Source organism: Eschrichtius robustus, chromosome 4, assembly GCF_028021215.1.
Source record: "Eschrichtius robustus isolate mEscRob2 chromosome 4, mEscRob2.pri, whole genome shotgun sequence".
NCBI lineage: Eukaryota > Metazoa > Chordata > Mammalia > Artiodactyla > Eschrichtiidae > Eschrichtius > Eschrichtius robustus.
The window spans coordinates 42,981,825-42,998,385 of NC_090827.1; the positions used below are offsets into that span (position 1 = coordinate 42,981,825).

Sequence of the window (16,561 nt, forward strand, 5' to 3'; positions counted from 1 at the left end):
CAGTCTTTAAGAAATAAATGTTTCACAGATGAAAGGGAAATAATACTCCAGGCAGAGAAAATAGCAAGGTACAGAGACATACATAAAAGCATATACATACACACACACACAAATATGCATTAAATAGATATGCTGCATACAAATGGATATACAGTCAGTTTTTAGATACAAGTGAAGGAAGTCAGTATTTATACAGAATCTGACTGGCAAAGTACCTTATACTACAAAGATAACCAAATGAGAAACAGCTTAATGATAAAGCAAGGTTTCCTAATCTTGGCACCACTGACCTTTTGAACCAGATAATCCCTCGTCACGGGGTGCTGTCCTGTGTACAATGATTATACCTGGCCTCTACCCACAAACTACTAGTAGCACCCTCACACATACCTCTCCCCCAGCTGTGACCATCAAAAACATCTCTGGATATTGCCAAATGTTCCCAGAGGCTACTGCTATATGCCAGGCAATGTTCTGTGCTTCTCATTTATTCTCACTTAATCTAACAACATAGTATCCATGAGGTAGTTATTATTTTCCCCATCTTACAAATAAAGAAACTGAGGCCAAGAGTTAAACAACCTGCCAAAAGTCACACAACCAGCCCGAACTGAACCCACACAACGGGGATTCAATCCCTACTCTAAGCACCGTTCTGTTGTCTCTTATTCATGCCTCAGCTTTTTTCATCAGATACTTGGAAAGTTAATATTTTGAATCTTATCTGGAAGTATAAACTAAAATTATCCACACAAGTGGAAGTTAAATTAAAAGACTCCCAACCTCAATTCAGGATAAATTAACAAGTATTTTTTTAAGCACTGACTGTATGTATGCCCTGTACCAACTTTGGGAACTAGAGTGGTTCAAAGAAAAGAAAACTACATTTATTAAGGATTTGGTATTATCTTTTCTATACATTATCTCTCTGAAATCTCACAACATCCCTGTGAGGTAGGTATTATCTTTTTTTCACGTGAGGAAGCTAAGGTTCAGAATAGAAAAGTGGTCCCTGACCTAAAAAGGCTTACAATTTAATTGAAGATAAAAGAAAAGTATTTTTTTAAAAAGACAGAGAATAGGCAAGTTAAATATCTCCATTAACAACACATAGAAGGTGAGAAATTAAAAAAGAGCAGAAGGAAAGTATATAGTTAGATTAGTCAGGGAATACTTCTCAAAAGAGGTTTCTATTATCCCCTTTTGGAAATGAAATGGATGAGTAAACCATGATAAGCTGGGGAGGAGCAACACTTCTGTAAACAATGTGAAACAGAAGTATGAGGACTGAAAGGAAAGATTTGTGATGGCCAACTTAAACAGTAAGCCAAGGAAATGATGGAGTAATAAGTCTGCCTTAAAATTAAGATCGCCCAATAGCTGGAGACAATGACACTAGTTGTGTGCTTTTAGGGTGTTCCTGCCACAAACACTCTCAAGCACAGCAACAGGAACGAATGCAAAAGACCTAAAGGTGAATACTGGTAGGGTTGGTTAATGGAGGCTTAGACATATGAGTCAAACACCAAATTTCATAAGAAGAGTGATGGGTCATCTACTTTGCTCTATGTATTTTGTCTCCTTCAGCCAAAATGTAAGTTTCAAGAGGGCAGGGATTATAATGTTCACTTAGATCAATGCCTGGCACAGTAAGTGTTCAGTAAATATCTGCTGCTGAATAAAGGCAGTATTCAAAATAGTGACATATTCAGAAACAAAGGTCACAAAGGCCTTCAGCAACCACAAAAAAATAACAATAATATCGTAATATTTATTATTATTGCAACAACTAACATTTATTGAGCACTAACTCTGAGCCAGACACTGTGATCCATTATCTCAATCCCCTTAACTACCTTTTCAGAGAGGTAGGTACTATTATTATCATCCCAGTTTTACAGGTTCACACACAGAATAAACAACTTGACCAAGGTCACAAAGCAGCAGAGCTGGAACCTGGGTCTATCAACTCCAAGGCTTGCCTCTCAACTACTATGTCACATATATAGAATTACAAGTATCCTTCTAAGGCAAAGCTAGGGAAATGTGGCCAATGAGGAAAGACAACAAACCAAAACCAAAAAGAAACTCCAATGTCGTCAAAAACCATATGTCCACCCCCTCTCCTAGCAGGTACTGTGGATATTTTCCCACCCTAGAATACACTGATTATCCCATACAGATTAAAACTTCAATGGTTTAAAGAATCCAGATGTTGAAAAACTAGGAACTAGAGTCAATCATCTAATCAACATTTCAAAGGGTGGTAGATAACGAGTGGTAACACCCCATGTCCACAACCCAAAGAAATAACAGGGTGTGACCTCTGACTAAGGCTGACCTCAAAACTTCCTGACCCATTCTCCCCGAATCTGCCACTTCCCTCCCTCCTTCTCTCTCCGTCTCTCCCCTCCTCTGTACATCCCATCTCTCCTCTCCTACTAAAAGGCCTTTACAAAAACTCAGAAATTTTGTGTTTCCTACTCTCAATTTCTAATCTAGTAAGTTAAACCGTTTATATTTCTCTAAGGAAAAAAAGTCTACCAGTGTAATACTCAGGCAGAAAAAAGGTTCCCCACTCGTTAGAGCAGCATTCCAAAAGTTATGTTAGTCAATGAAGAGACCACCAATCATGTAAAAGAAAGCATATTTATTTATATAACCTGGTATTACAGACATAATAAATAAACAGGAAGAAATTAAACTCACTAGAGAGATTATGCTCTTCTTCCATCTATCCAGTAACCTATTCATAATTATAATTCTTTCTGAAGATCTCTAAAATGGAAAGAAGCATAACTCCAGAATTATAACTCCAATCACTACCAACAGAAATATTTAAAATACTGACTTTGTTTAAAAACTAGAATATCCATTAAATTAACTACTTAACGAGAGATCCACTAATATATGTCAATCTGATTTCTGCATTTACACCAAAATCTAAAGCAAATCTGCCTTAAAAGAAAAGTTAAAGAATGAGAACAAGAGTTGGCAAGACAAACAGTGCTAAGGAACATATCTCAATCTTTTCTTTCTGCCTTTGGATTTTTTTCATACACTTATCTTAAATATACAGTTCTATTAAATAAACAAACTATGAAGGCATAGACAAATTGTTCTCAAAGTAGAAATACTTTCCAAATACAAAAAACTATCAAGAAGTATTTATTTCTTGAATTGGCCAATAGAACATTGATTATGCCAAGTTTGAAGGATAAGTTATTTCTGAAAACTGATCCTGTATTTAACAAATATTAAGCATGAAAAGGGAATATCCAACCCTCCCTCCCTCACTCTCATCATTTTAAGAAAAGGAGAAAACTAAAAATTTAGTTAAAACAAAATCCTTCAATAAAATCCTTCAAATAAAATTCCTTCAATCTTAATTTGAGATGTAATGATACAAATAAAACTTATTAAACTTCATGACTTTTTTTTTAAGTTTCTTATTCCCAGTGTTAAAGAGATGGATAGTTAAAAGACTGGATAATCCAATTACATCCTGATATTTCTAAATGGACAATTTAAACCACAGTCATTTTCAGAGATAATCAATAAATTATTCAAAAAAGAGTCCTTTCTGATCTAAGCACTATTGAAGTCTTTAGGGATGAATCCAAATTCCAGTTATGTTCAAATCAGTCTCTTTTCTATAAATAATAAGCACAGCAGTTCTGCCATTTCTTTACTTTTTAAGATTTTTTTAAAAATAAAAACGTTAATGAATGATACACTGTTTCAGAGGCTTTTGAAAACATGGCAGAATTACTTCAGTATTATTTGTCAAACTCAATGGCTGAATTTAAGTGTTCGGCAATATAAAGCCTGACTTTAGCCTTCTGTCTATGTCACACTTTAAAAGATCTTTAACTTAATAAGTTAACAGTGATGGGTCACCTTACTATATGCCAGGCACTGGAAGAGCTTTGCATATGTTTTACATTATCTCATTTAATCCTAACAACAACCCTGTGTAAGACATGTCCCCATCAACAGGTGATGAAGTCGACAGTAAAAGGATAAGTAGCTTGTCCCATGCCACAAAGCCAAGAAAGGTACCGCCTAACTAATGAGTCTTCTGCCTCCAGAGTATCAATGTATTTTATGAGGGAAATGAGAAATTAATTAGCAACTGTTGCTGGCTCCATGTATGCGTATTTTCAACCATTAGATAGTTATAAATTACCCACCATTATTAGTGGGACAAGTCCTTCTCAGACCTAGAGGATGTCATGCAAAGGTCTATTACTACCCCTTACACTACCCTGAAAAGCATGCCATCCTAAAAGTCTCATTAAGATATAAACATTCTTCCAAAAACAAACCAGCAATCTGTCTTGACACTTCACATTTGGCCTAACATATATTGATGGGTTCAGTATCTTCTCCTATGGTGATCCTCTCAGAGGAAAGGCTAAGTGATATTAAAAATATTTTGTACCACTGTCTTTTAATATTTCCTAAATTCCACAGCAGTCATGAAGGAGCATCTAGCATGATACATGTACACACAGACACACAAACAGCACATGCTACCTCCTGCCTAAAGCCACCCAGATTTCCAGTAGCTAACCTTCAGCTGGAAAAAAAGGGCAGAGGTGAAACAGCAGAGCAACAGAAACTGCACAATACCTGACTGATCTACTAGCTACCCCTTAGACGAGGGGAAAGAGCAAAAAATAAGATACCAAACAATAACGTCTCTTGCCCATTTTTTATTATTTTTCAACTACCTGTATTGCAGGATAATACAACACAAACATAATATTTTCTTAGTTTTAGAGAAATCAATTGTTACTCAAAACTTTTTAAGGGAACATTTTAGAAAAACTGTTATACATTGGTTTGTCACTCAATATCCAGATCAAGTACAGATGTTCCCTCAAATATTTCACAATTCTGAAGGTAGAACAGGAGGAAATTTTAAATATACATGTGTGTAAAAGTATAATTATTAGGAAATATATATCCCATAGTGTTCAGGAAATGTCATGTAGATTTAGGAAACACACTCTAAACACATTGTGAAAGGGATCATGACACAGTTATCAATGAGGTATCATTAAAAAGTAGCAAAAATCTAAACTACACTAAGGCATAAGACAGACTGGTTTGACACTCAGTGGGGAAAAGTCTCAAAGTAGAAATGTTTAACAGCAAGAGTTCATTACTTGAAAACAACTTTACTCATCTGTAATGACAATTCAGCTACACTAAAAAAAATAAATAAATAAAACCTAATACACCACTCTTTTCCCTGGTCCACTGAAAGTGTTACCAATATAGAATATTTCTATTCGGAATATTTGCAGATAGGAGATGGACACCTCGTATCTTTTAAATTGCCACTCAACCTTAAGCTTGAAATAAAAGCAAGATTTTTTTAAAAAGCAAGGAAAGAATCCTCTCCTAATGAATAAAAAAGCAACTTTACAGTGACCTTCTTCCTAAAAGGTATACTAAAATTGTCAGGTTATGTAAAATTGTCAGACCCCTTTTTTAAAGGAAGAGGAATTGAAGTATCAATTATATATGTAGCAACATTATGTAAAGTAAAAGCAGGTTTGAAACTAAAAAGTGGTCACTATTGCAACAGTAACCCCTCCCCCTGCCATAAACAGGGGAATCCTGAGATAAATAAGATTTATGAAACCAGGGTAAAAATATACCACCATCCAATGTTGACATATGAAACAGATGTTTTGATATTAGCTATGACGTAAAATTGCACAAAGTGAATTATCCTTTCTAAACAACACATTTGAGATTTATTTTTTGGGTGAATCTATTAATCCATGCTACATTTACCCTTAAGAACACAGCAAAACTTTTTAAAGTACACAGTTAAATGATTTAAGTGATCTGGTAAGATATAATACTTGAAATTAACAAAACAAAAATTGTGGAGCCAATAATTCTACACAATGAATTGGTCATTGCAAAAGATCAAAGCTTTAAGAAACAGAAGTATCAAACCTTAATGTTCTTATAGTTTGACTAATATTTTCAGCTGATTCAAACAAACCATCAACACTTCTAATTTTACATCTGAAGTAAATGCTTTACAACTTATTTTCAGAACCTTTCAAAATTATACTCACAAGTTTCTTCAAAGATACTGGCCATGATACACAGCCAGTGTATCACTATGTGGTATCTTATATGGTATGGTATCTTTGAATAAGAACTACAAGTAGTCCTACTTTTTAGCTTCATCACTTTATAGATGGCATTGCCCTTGCTCCTCAGTCCATAGTTTTCATCACTGTGGAGGCAAAAGTACCTTGAATAGTAGACTCTGTGCTTTATGCAGAATTATTTTAAGACTGCCTCCAAGGAACACATCTCATTTAGAAAACAGAGACCAGCTAAAAGAGCCAGTCCCAGCTTTGTAGTGGAATGAAGCTCCTACTGCATGTTGGTGGACTTGGCAGTCAGTGTTCTATACCAGGGGTCCATAAACAACGAGCCAAACCCAACCTACCTCCTCTTTTTATGTATAAGGTTTTATTAGAACACATTCGCATTCATTCACTTACATATTGTCTGTGGCTGCATTCAAGAGCATTTCAGGAGCAGAACTGCATTGTTGCAACAGAGACCATATGGTCCACAAAATCTAAACTATTTACTATTCAATAACTGGCCCTTCACCAGAAAAAAGTTTGCCAACCCCTCCTCTACACAATGAGATGCCGGAGGCAACACAAGACTTCTCCAAAAACCATCTCCAAGTACACGAATTGGGCTGCTGCTAGCCTAGGTGTGGGCTTTCGGATCATCCGGTGATAAAACACACAAACACAAACACACACCCTCAAGGCTCTTTAATCATCCCATATCAGTCCCAAAGTTGCCAAGGCAGAGCACACGAGGTGATCAGTCCCTACCACCAGGGTCCCACCTTCCCCACTGTCTTTACTAGTAAATCAAGTTAACCCAAAAAGGCTGCCCTTTAAAGTTCATCAAAACATGATTTCACCTGCATAAAAACTGTTGTGGAAAATAGAGGGTGAGGAGAGAAGGCACTCATATGGCATATATTCCAGATCCTAGAACCACCATAGATCTAGCTCCCTGTCTAAATAGCTGTGGCCCGGAAGGTCCTGCCATTTGAATTATCACTCTTAAGAAGAGGCCAAAGAGGCTACTAAGAAGGTGAATTCGAACTAAGGAACACAAAAAAGTGTGGATATACATATTCCCTACCTCACAATCCTTAATCCTTGTTAGTGTCAACACTAAATGCAAGTTTCACCACAAAAATTTTAAATTTTAATTTTTAAAAAAATCAGTCTTCCAGTGTCCATAAATGCTTCGAAGATGTCTGAATTTTTTTAAGTGCCAAGTTGGTTTTTGTTTGTTTGTTTTTTAATAAAAAGATTTTTTTTAAGGCATTTTCAGCACTGCAGTGCCAACACAGGGATATCCCCTCCATTGTATGGGACACAAAGACACACACCAACTGCGAGCAGGGGAAGCAGCGTTCTTTGCCAGCTATTTTTAGCCCCACTTCGTCATGTTAGAGACCAAACTTAGGATAATAATGAAAGGCAAACTTTAAAAACATGAATTTGATGAAATAGATCTGTCCTTTTATGTATAAGTTCCTTAACACTGAAATCTTATATATTCTTCTGAACTTAATCTCAAGGGACCTATATACCTTACAAAAAGCTTGTTAGTGTTTCAAAAATAATCATCTGCCCTAAGACTGAACTGGTGGCCATGTTTAAAGGTTGTTCCTCCTTTTTCAATTTCAACCCTTATTCACTTTTAAAACAGGAGAGTCTCATCCATTCTCCTCTTCCTGTATCTTTGCTAACTTTAATACATTCCCCTCCCCCCAAATACCCATTTTTTAGCTCTCTACTCTCCATCAGCGCTATAGAGAAACCTTAGTACTTTGATAATGACTCCCAATTCTACATTTTCAGCATATCACTCATTATTTTACTGTCTTAAGATTGCATTGGTATCCAACTTTAACCCTAAAATTTAATGTCCAAAGTCCACTGCCTCATTTCCGAATTACTTTTTATAAGAAACCACTAGCACCATACTAACATACTGGAAGCACCTTCTTTTTCACCCCTCCATCTGTACAGCTCTTCAATGACTGTGGTGTAAAAATGTTAGTTCTCTAGAAAAACAAAATCCTAATCCAAGTATAATGCTTCTTGGCTTAAAATACGATTTCTTCTCAATGGTCTAAAACTACCCTCTCAGAAACACTGTTCTCAATTCATTCTTTGGGCTGCAAACATGTATCCACACAAACACAAATTGGCCCTAAGCCTACTCAACAATCTCCCTCTGTATTCCCATAAGCTAACTTCCTAATTACATTTGTCCCTCACACCCTCCAATTCCAAAAGTCTTAAACACTTTATCTCCACCTGTTCTTTTCTTCCTAAAAAACTTTCTCCTGGCTCAGACACTCCAATAAGTTCTGTATAGTCCAACATCAACATTTCCCTAGTGAAAAATGTACGAATACATTTACATCTATAAGGTACCAAACAGTAGCTGACGTACAGTGGTCGCAGATAAAAACTGGTCCATTCCCCCTTTTCTATAATTTTGTGCAATCTGTGTTTCACTGCCTCTGCCACCCATAAGCAAAAGCATCTCAAAGGCAGGGACCCACAAACGCTCTGTTGTTTCTTTGCTACCCAAATATACGATAAAACATTACCATGATTTTTAACCAATCTATAGTCAAAACAATACAAGTCAAAGTTGTAAGCAACTTTGATGGAGTATAATCTACGCTCAAACTAGTTTGTTGGTCTGTCCTCTGCTCCCCCAAAAAACAGCCTATGCAAGACTAGATTTTTCTTCCTATCTTTGTGAAGTATGGGATACATGACTTCCTCAAGGTCACAAAATAACAGATTTAGAGACATTTGTTTTTGATTCCATGTCTAACATTACATCCACTACTCAATATTTTGATGCCAGTACTTACTTAAAGTAGAATTTAAGGTTCCTAACAAAAGCATAACAAGGAAAAGGCATATAAAGAAAAACAAAACAGCTGGTGAAGTTCCAGAGGAGGGCAAAGTGATCAAAAGGATGGAAGAAATTATTCTAAGACAGACAAAAAGTCAGGAAAGATGATAGTAAAGAGGGGCAATCAAAATCTACAAACCAGGAAAAGATGAACTCCAACTTGTTCTAGCAATTCTCAAAACACGAACTTGGGATGTGTCTTGAAACTTTATAAAGAGACAGGTTTGGGATAAATAAATGAACTGTTACATAATTCAGGGGCTAATAAACCTGTAGAATTCATCTCTTCAAAAGAGAAAAAGTACAGGATGAAAAGTTTGAGAAAGTTTTAAAGAAGTTTAATCAAGATCCTGAATGGAAAAGTTAGCATGGATAATCCCAGGCTTACATTCATTCCCACAAAGTTCCTCTCAGCAGTGGCTTCAGAGAGTGTGAGCTCACACAGTTGTCTGGAGGGGCCATAATTCTTAGTACTGCCTATGTTCTGTTATATAAAATTCCACCCTATGCTTAACCCTAAGGTCTGTATAAACATATGAAATGTCAATTACTTTCCTGCATCTTAATTTGGCACTCTGAGGGGATACCTAAATTACAAATCAAAGATTTTATAGACTTCACCTTTAAAATAAAGGAAGAGGAAAAACATCATTCTTCAAAGAATTAAACATCAGAAGTTTCTCCTCATTTGATAGAGAAGCATGAGATAACTCAAATAAGCAAAGCTTCAAGTCATTCCAACAAATAAAAAACTGCTAGCAATTAGGACATTCGCTACTCAAAAAAAAAAAAAGCATTTGGGTAAGGAAAAAATTTAATACCTTTTATAAACTGGTTAAAGTACTAAATGCTCTCCCCCAAATCAGTTGTGATCGTAAGAACTCAGAATTTCCTGAGTAACTGAAATCTGTTGCAGTGTCTTCCTGATACGCAGGAACTGCACCCAGGAAATGAGAAGGTAAAAAAAATTCCTGTACCACTAGGTACTGAAATGAAATCTCTCAAGGAAGACTGGCAAAAAAGAAAGCAATTTTACTTTCAGTGGTTCAAAGAGTCAGGGGTCCCCACTTGGGAACCAAATAAGAGTTGCCCAGAGACAAAAACTACTGCGCTGTTTCCCACCGGGTGTACCAGGAAAAGGTGTATTACAGAGATGTCCCTTGGTGCGCACATAGGCTCTGGCTTCCTCAATTTCCTTTTGCCAATTACTGGCCAGAAAGATACCAAGTATCCACCCTGGAGAAAGACAGAACTCCTCGAAGAGAAACCTGTGGGCTTGCGTATCACACGTACAGAGCGCTAAAAGGGTACAAAACACAGGACCAGCCCGGATGCCTCTCCCCGCAGTGAGGACTAAGGTACCCCTCTCGTCTATACAGTCCCAACACTCCTGGAAAACACCGGCAAAACTCCGGAGGACGCCCCAGCATCCTCCCCCTTTCTATCCCTCCATTCCCTTTCCCGGGGCCACTCACACTTTAGAGAAGAGCCGGGCGCTGAGAAAGTGGGGTGCTTCCCTTCCTCCTCGGGACTCAGGCGGCAGCTGCGGCAGGCTCCGGCGCGTTACTGAGGAAGAAGCGGGGCTGGGATCGCTAAGCCGGCGGCCACCCGGGTCTCTTCCGCGCCGCCGGAGCAGACGAGGCGGCGGCCCCGCTTACCTCCTCTTTTCCTCTTCCTGGGTCTCTTCAGGCTGGGTCTTCTGCCCGTCCCGGGCCACTTCTCCCCAGACAGTCACGTTTGGGAGGCTCCGGATTTTGTTTTTGAAAAGTTTCTTCTGGGCGGAGGCTGCGGCCGGCCCCCCGGGTCCCCCCCGGCCCCGCCGCCCTCGGGGCTGGGGCGGGGGAGGGGGCTCTAAGAACTCCTCCCGGAGTCCTGCCGAGGAGCCGGGGGGCCGGCGACTGGCCGAGAAAGAAGACCCCCGAGGGGGCGGAGGGGAGGGGGCAGGGAAGGAAAGGACGGCGGCGCCGGTCCTGCTGTCCCCGCCGCCCCGGCCTCCGCTTCACATCGGGGTCCCCGCCCCCCCGGTCGGGGGGTGGTTGCCGGGCTTGGGGTCCCGGCTCATACACTCCGGGGCAAGATGCTACGGCCCCGGGCGGGTGGTCGAGGCGGCGGCGAGGTGGGGGACCCGGCCGGCTCCGCTCGGCGCCGCCCCCGCTCCCGGCTCCAGCATGTGTCGCTGCGGCTGGGACCCCCTCCCTCCACCTTGGGGGTCCCTCGCCCCGCGCCCCGGAACGGACAGAAGCTCCGGTCCCTCCTCAGCGTCCTCTCACCGCGGAGCAGCCGACTGGTCCCGACCCGAGGTAGCCGCCTCCCTGCCCCCCAGCCGCCGGCTCCGGCTCGGGCTCGGGCTCCGGCGTGTGCAGCCGCCGCTGCCGGCCGGGAAGGCGAGGGGGGGAGAAGAGGGGTGGCCGCGGCTCCCGCTGGCCCAGGTTAGGGCGGAGGTCTCGGCGGCGGCCAGTGCACGGGCGCTGGGTCTCTCGGATGCTCCCTCGCTCTCACGCTCTCCGCGGCGGCGGCGGTAGCGCCCCGAGCTCAGCTCGCTGTCTCCCTCGCTCAGTGCGGGGCTCTCGCCTCACTCCAGAGAGAGGGGCGGGAGGAAAACGGCGCGGACCGATGACGCAAGTCACCTAGCAACCGCTCTCTTCCCCCCTCCCTTTTCTCTCCGCTCGGAGGCTTCCTCCGCAGGCCTTTTTTCCCCTTTCCAACCACCCCGCCCTGGGCTCCTCTGGCGCGCGCGATGACGCTCCAAGGGAAGAGGAAGTCGGGCTCGGCGAGCGGGTGGGTGCGCCTCGGGCCGCGGGACTCGCCGCCGCTGCCGCCGCCTCTACGGCCGCGTCAGAACTGAGGAGAGGAAGGGGAGGAGCCGCGTGGAGCCTAAGCTGCCGCCTAAGCTTACCCCTGACCCGAGGGCAGTGGAGAGAGTCTGCTCCGTAGCGGTTTCCCTCAGAGCAGGTGGTGACTGCTCCTTGGGGAGCAAGGAGGAGGCCCAGGCCGCGCGGCCATGGTCGGGCGCGCATCACCCGAAGGTGAGGCATTTGGCCCCAACGGGCCTTCGAAAAGCCCGGCTGAGCGAGAAGTTATCTTACAGCTTGATCCGCTGCACCTGCTCGAGGGAGCGAGCGCCCCACCCTTGCCGCCGTGTGGGGCGAGACCCAGCGCCCGGTAACGCGTGGTCGGGCCGAGCGAATGTTTGATGAATGAATGAATGAATGCCTCCCTCCCTCGCGGAGCTCAGAGGAGTTTTACGGAAGTGCAAGCGCTTTGTAAGCTGCGTAGCATTGTAAAGATGAGAGTTGTAACACATCCCTCTCCCCCCTGTCCCCCTCCCCGCAAGGAAATAGGGGTGCGGCTTGAGTGAGGAGTCACAACCTGAGTATTTAGTGAAAAAAGAGGCGAATTGCTGGGACGAGGGAAGGGAGCCATCCTCCCGGAGACTGTGGAAGGATTTTTGACTCTTTCAGGAGGAGAATTTAGCAGTGCCTCCCTTTCAGGAATCATTCTTGCTTGTGGTTTGGAGCTTTGGAGAGCTGGTATTGGTTGTTAATCAGTGTCCATTACCGTCATCAAGAAATTTTGGCCTGTGTTTCAGGTCTGACTCAAAGGCTATTTCCTTTCTAAAATAAATATCATTACCATTTAGGCAGGTCTTCCTACGGGTGTTATCCTGGAAAGTAAATCAAAGTAAAAAACTCATGAGGTTGAAAGGGTAGTTCTCTAGGACAAGAAGTTTTAAGATAAAAGGATTTCAGAATCCTCAGAAATCTGTCTTGAACCTGTCCTGGTGAATAGTGTGAGAACGAGATAAAAGCAGCAGTGATGAAAGGAAGCAGATTCCACAGTTGGGTCTCCGGACTCTGGCGTTCCTTACCTCGTCTGGAAGCAGCAGTAGTGGCTGTTACAGGTCTTTCCACCTCAGGGGGTGAGGAGCAAGTGTTTATAGGCAGATCTGGGGAGCTCAGAGTTCCTGCCGCTACTGCCACCACCATATGCAAATAGGCCAAGGAAACTTGTAACTGGGTAAAATCCAAGGGCTCATTTTTATTAAAATGCTGCAGTAAAAGTGATGGGAGGAGGGAGATGGATATTGCCAAAGCAAGAAGAGACTCACAAAGTAGCGTCTGCCCAGCTGCCCTTCATCCAAAGTTCTAAGAGCCAGGTTAACTCTCCTACTTTTCAGCTACCCTGGATTCGACTCTCTTCTCATGACCAGTCCTTAACAGGTCCTTCCAAATAAGACTCACAGGAAATCAAACCAGAAAGTGATGGCCTCACATGGCTACAAAGTAAATCTCTTTGGAGTTTGCTCCTCTTCCTAATTTTTTGATGAAAATGGCAGGAGTGAAATACACAGATTGAGGGGATTTTGTAAAGCCAAGCACCTCAGATTTTAGGTTCTGAGAGCTTTGGATAAAAAGAATGCAAACATCAGAGCTCTGCAACCCAGCAGAGGACGCCTCCAGAAAAGTGTGTAACCACGTGGAGCTTTTCAGCAGCCTGATCTGTTTTCGTTGTCAGTGGCTCCACCAGAGAACTTTGGTGCTGAGAGGCAGAATGGCACTCAGCCACCTACTGATGAAGTTACAGCTGCACTAGCTTACTAGGCAAGATCCACCCACTTCACCCAGTATGATAACTGGAGGAAACAGCTGGAAGTGGTGACGGCAGAGAAGGAAGTTCATACATTTCCAACTTGGTCTGCATCTCTTTAGTTCTTTTACTTCTTATTAATCCAGAGGAGAAAACAGCTGGTTCATTCGCAATTCCAAAAAAAATCCGAAGTTTTAGGTAACAGCGTTCTTTGCCTGGTACATCAGTTTGTATGATAAAGATCTGCATACTATGTTAAAATATAACAATGGGATATTTGTATAAGGTTCTTTTCTGCTACACTTGAAAGTGAGCTCGTCTGAGAAACTATTTTATCAGTTTTATTATCCCACATCGGTAGCTCTTGCTGTCAAAGATTTCATAAGCTAAATTTTCTAGCAAAATTTCTTTCTAGAAATTCCATCTACAATATTCAGTTACTTTTAGCGGTTTTATTGTGACATATGCATTAAAATGCTTACATCAGTTATTCAGTGTAGTGAGTAATTGCAAAAGAAACCTCCATGTAACCAACCAGGTCAAGAACTGGAACACTGCCAGCACCCCAGAAGTCCCCCGCTGACCTTCCTGAACACAACTCTTTCCCTCCCTTTTAGAGGTAACCATTATTCTAACTTTTGTGATAACCATTTCCTTGCTTTTCTCTATTGTTTTATCACAAGCATGCATGCATCCCTAAACAATATATTGTTTGGTTTTGCCCTTTCTTGGAACAAAATAATATGTAACCTGTTGTGCTTACGGCTTTTCACTCAACATCGTTTTTAATCCATATGTTGTTCTATAACTGTAACTCGTTCATTTTAATTGTTGCATATTACAGAGTTCTATTGTAGCAATATGCCGTCATTTATTAGGCATTCTATTGTTGATGGATATCTAGGTTGTTTCCAGTTTGGAACTCTTATAAATGCTGCTGTAAATATTCCTCATGTATGTATTCCATCACATCTATGTGAGTTTCTGTATGGTGTATACCTGGGAGGGGTTATGTGTATTATAAATTTGAACGAATCATGCCGCACTGTTTTCTAAAGTGTTACACTCACGCCCACTGTGTATGAGCCTCATGGCTCCACACCCTCAACCACATTTGGTATAGTCAGTCCTTTTCAGCTTTGCCAGCTTGGTGGGGGTGTATACTTATCATTGTGGTTTTAACGTGCATTTCCCTGATTGCTGATGCTGTTGAGGACCTTTTCATATATCAACTAGCCATTTGTATTTCTTCTTTTGTGAAATGTGTTATCGTTTTCATGCCTAATCACTGAGATACCCGATTTTCCAATATCCTTTTATAGTCCACTCTTGAATAATATAGTTCAGGTAAGGTAATACTACCAAATGAGTTACATTTGGGACAAGTTTTTTCCAAAATAAGGATAATTATAGTTTGCCTAATTATCTCTTATGAATTTGATGATAAACTTCTTAAAAGTAGGACTATAAGGCTGTATTTTTTACATTCCAAAATAATGCCATGCTTTCAGCTACTAAATTGTTGCTGGAATCCATCATGGTGGTTTCCGGTTTTGTTGTGACTTAGTTTCCCTCAAGTATGTAAAGCCAGATGTTTATTCTCTTGAATATATGTAACTAAACTCTGTTCTTTGTTGCTTTGTATTTTGTAGGCAACTGTGTAACAAATCATTTCACCAGCACAAATTTTTTTTCGTTTCCAATGTTCATTCATTTTATAAAAGTCACAATGGCTTTTTCTTTCCTCCTAAAGTTCCTGCTAAAATACATACTTTGTTTGTTTTTTCATTTTACTCATTAATATCAAATACATACCATCCATGTCACTACCTGGCAAATTTTCCCAGAATATTCTATTTGACTGTTTTATCATTTTCTTTTCTGTCAGTTCTTTGTTTAGAGTCAGTGATATTATAAGACTGGAAGAAGACCCAGAGAAATTAAATGACTTACCCAGGGTCAGAAGAGCAAGTAAAAAGGAAGCCTGGACTTGGCCCCAAGTCTTCAAAATAGAGTATGCTCGCTGTTATATCACACTGGCCCTCAGGCTCCTGGAGCAGTAAGGTAAATTAATTCTCCTGGTCTATAGAGTATTTTTCACTTCCACATGGCAAACCTCTTATTCTACCGTTGGATAAGGTTACTTTATTTTAAGCCTAACAGCTTTAGGATCAGATTAAGATTGGTCTAAATAAAAATAAAAGAATAAAATTTTTAGAGATTAATATAAATAATAGTGCTAAAAAGGGGTTACATGGAAACCTGCTTTTTAAAAAGAAGTTTTCTCCACTCTTGCCTTCATCCCTTATAGCCAGTCTGTCACTAGGCCCCATCGCCTCTCCAGAGAATTAACCATACTTCCTCAACATCTGAAAAAAGAACTGAAAGAAAGCAGTGGTTGGTAGTGTCAAAATGATGCAGCAAACGCCCTCGGATTTGGTGATCAGCTCCCTAATAATATCATAATGCTGTTAAAAATGTTGAAAGATATCAGAACTTAAAGACATTTTTAAATACAAGAACAAATCAATCTAGAAAACTTATCAACTGTTTGATAAGATTGTCCCTGTGTGGCCTTTATCATCATCTAGGTTTGCATAAAGATTGATTCTAAAAATGAATGATAGATGACTACTAGTTTTAATGGAAAATAAATTAATAAAATAATTTTGAAATAATTTTATGTTTGATAATTTACCTTTAAAGTTTCAGAAGAATCCTTCATTTGATTTTGTCATTAATAGTCACTATTTTTATCCAGTAAAATCTAGCTGTTATTTTTCAAATAAAATATCGAGTGAAAACAGCCTTAAAGAAAATAACTTCATAAAAATATTAAGGTAGGCTTACACATAACTTAGCTCTGAAAAGCACAGGTTTCTAAATGTTTTGGCTTGAAATTCAAAACTGAGTTATTGAATTAACGGTAGGGAGTTGCCAAAGGTACCAGATGCAT

The 16,561-nt window shown here is 40.7% G+C and overlaps 1 protein-coding gene and 1 long non-coding RNA gene across 5 annotated transcripts in view; one reads left to right on the plus strand and one right to left on the minus strand.

The window, feature by feature from the left end:
- FBXW7 (F-box and WD repeat domain containing 7) overlaps window positions 1–11,598 on the minus strand; it is a 204,775-nt gene extending 193,177 nt beyond the window's left edge. For all 4 annotated transcript variants that reach the window (XM_068542632.1, XM_068542631.1, XM_068542629.1 and 1 more), the window contains exon 1: window positions 10,494–11,598. The gene's annotated coding sequence lies outside the window, so the exon portion shown is untranslated. The remainder of the gene's footprint in view (window positions 1–10,493) is intronic.
- Window positions 11,599–11,964: 366 nt separating this feature from the next.
- Window positions 11,965–16,231, plus strand: LOC137763633 (uncharacterized). Its single transcript, XR_011073827.1, has 3 exons — window positions 11,965–12,044; window positions 15,494–15,669; window positions 15,917–16,231. It is a non-coding gene; the product is annotated as an uncharacterized lncRNA (long non-coding RNA).
- The last annotated feature ends 330 nt before the right edge of the window (window positions 16,232–16,561 follow it).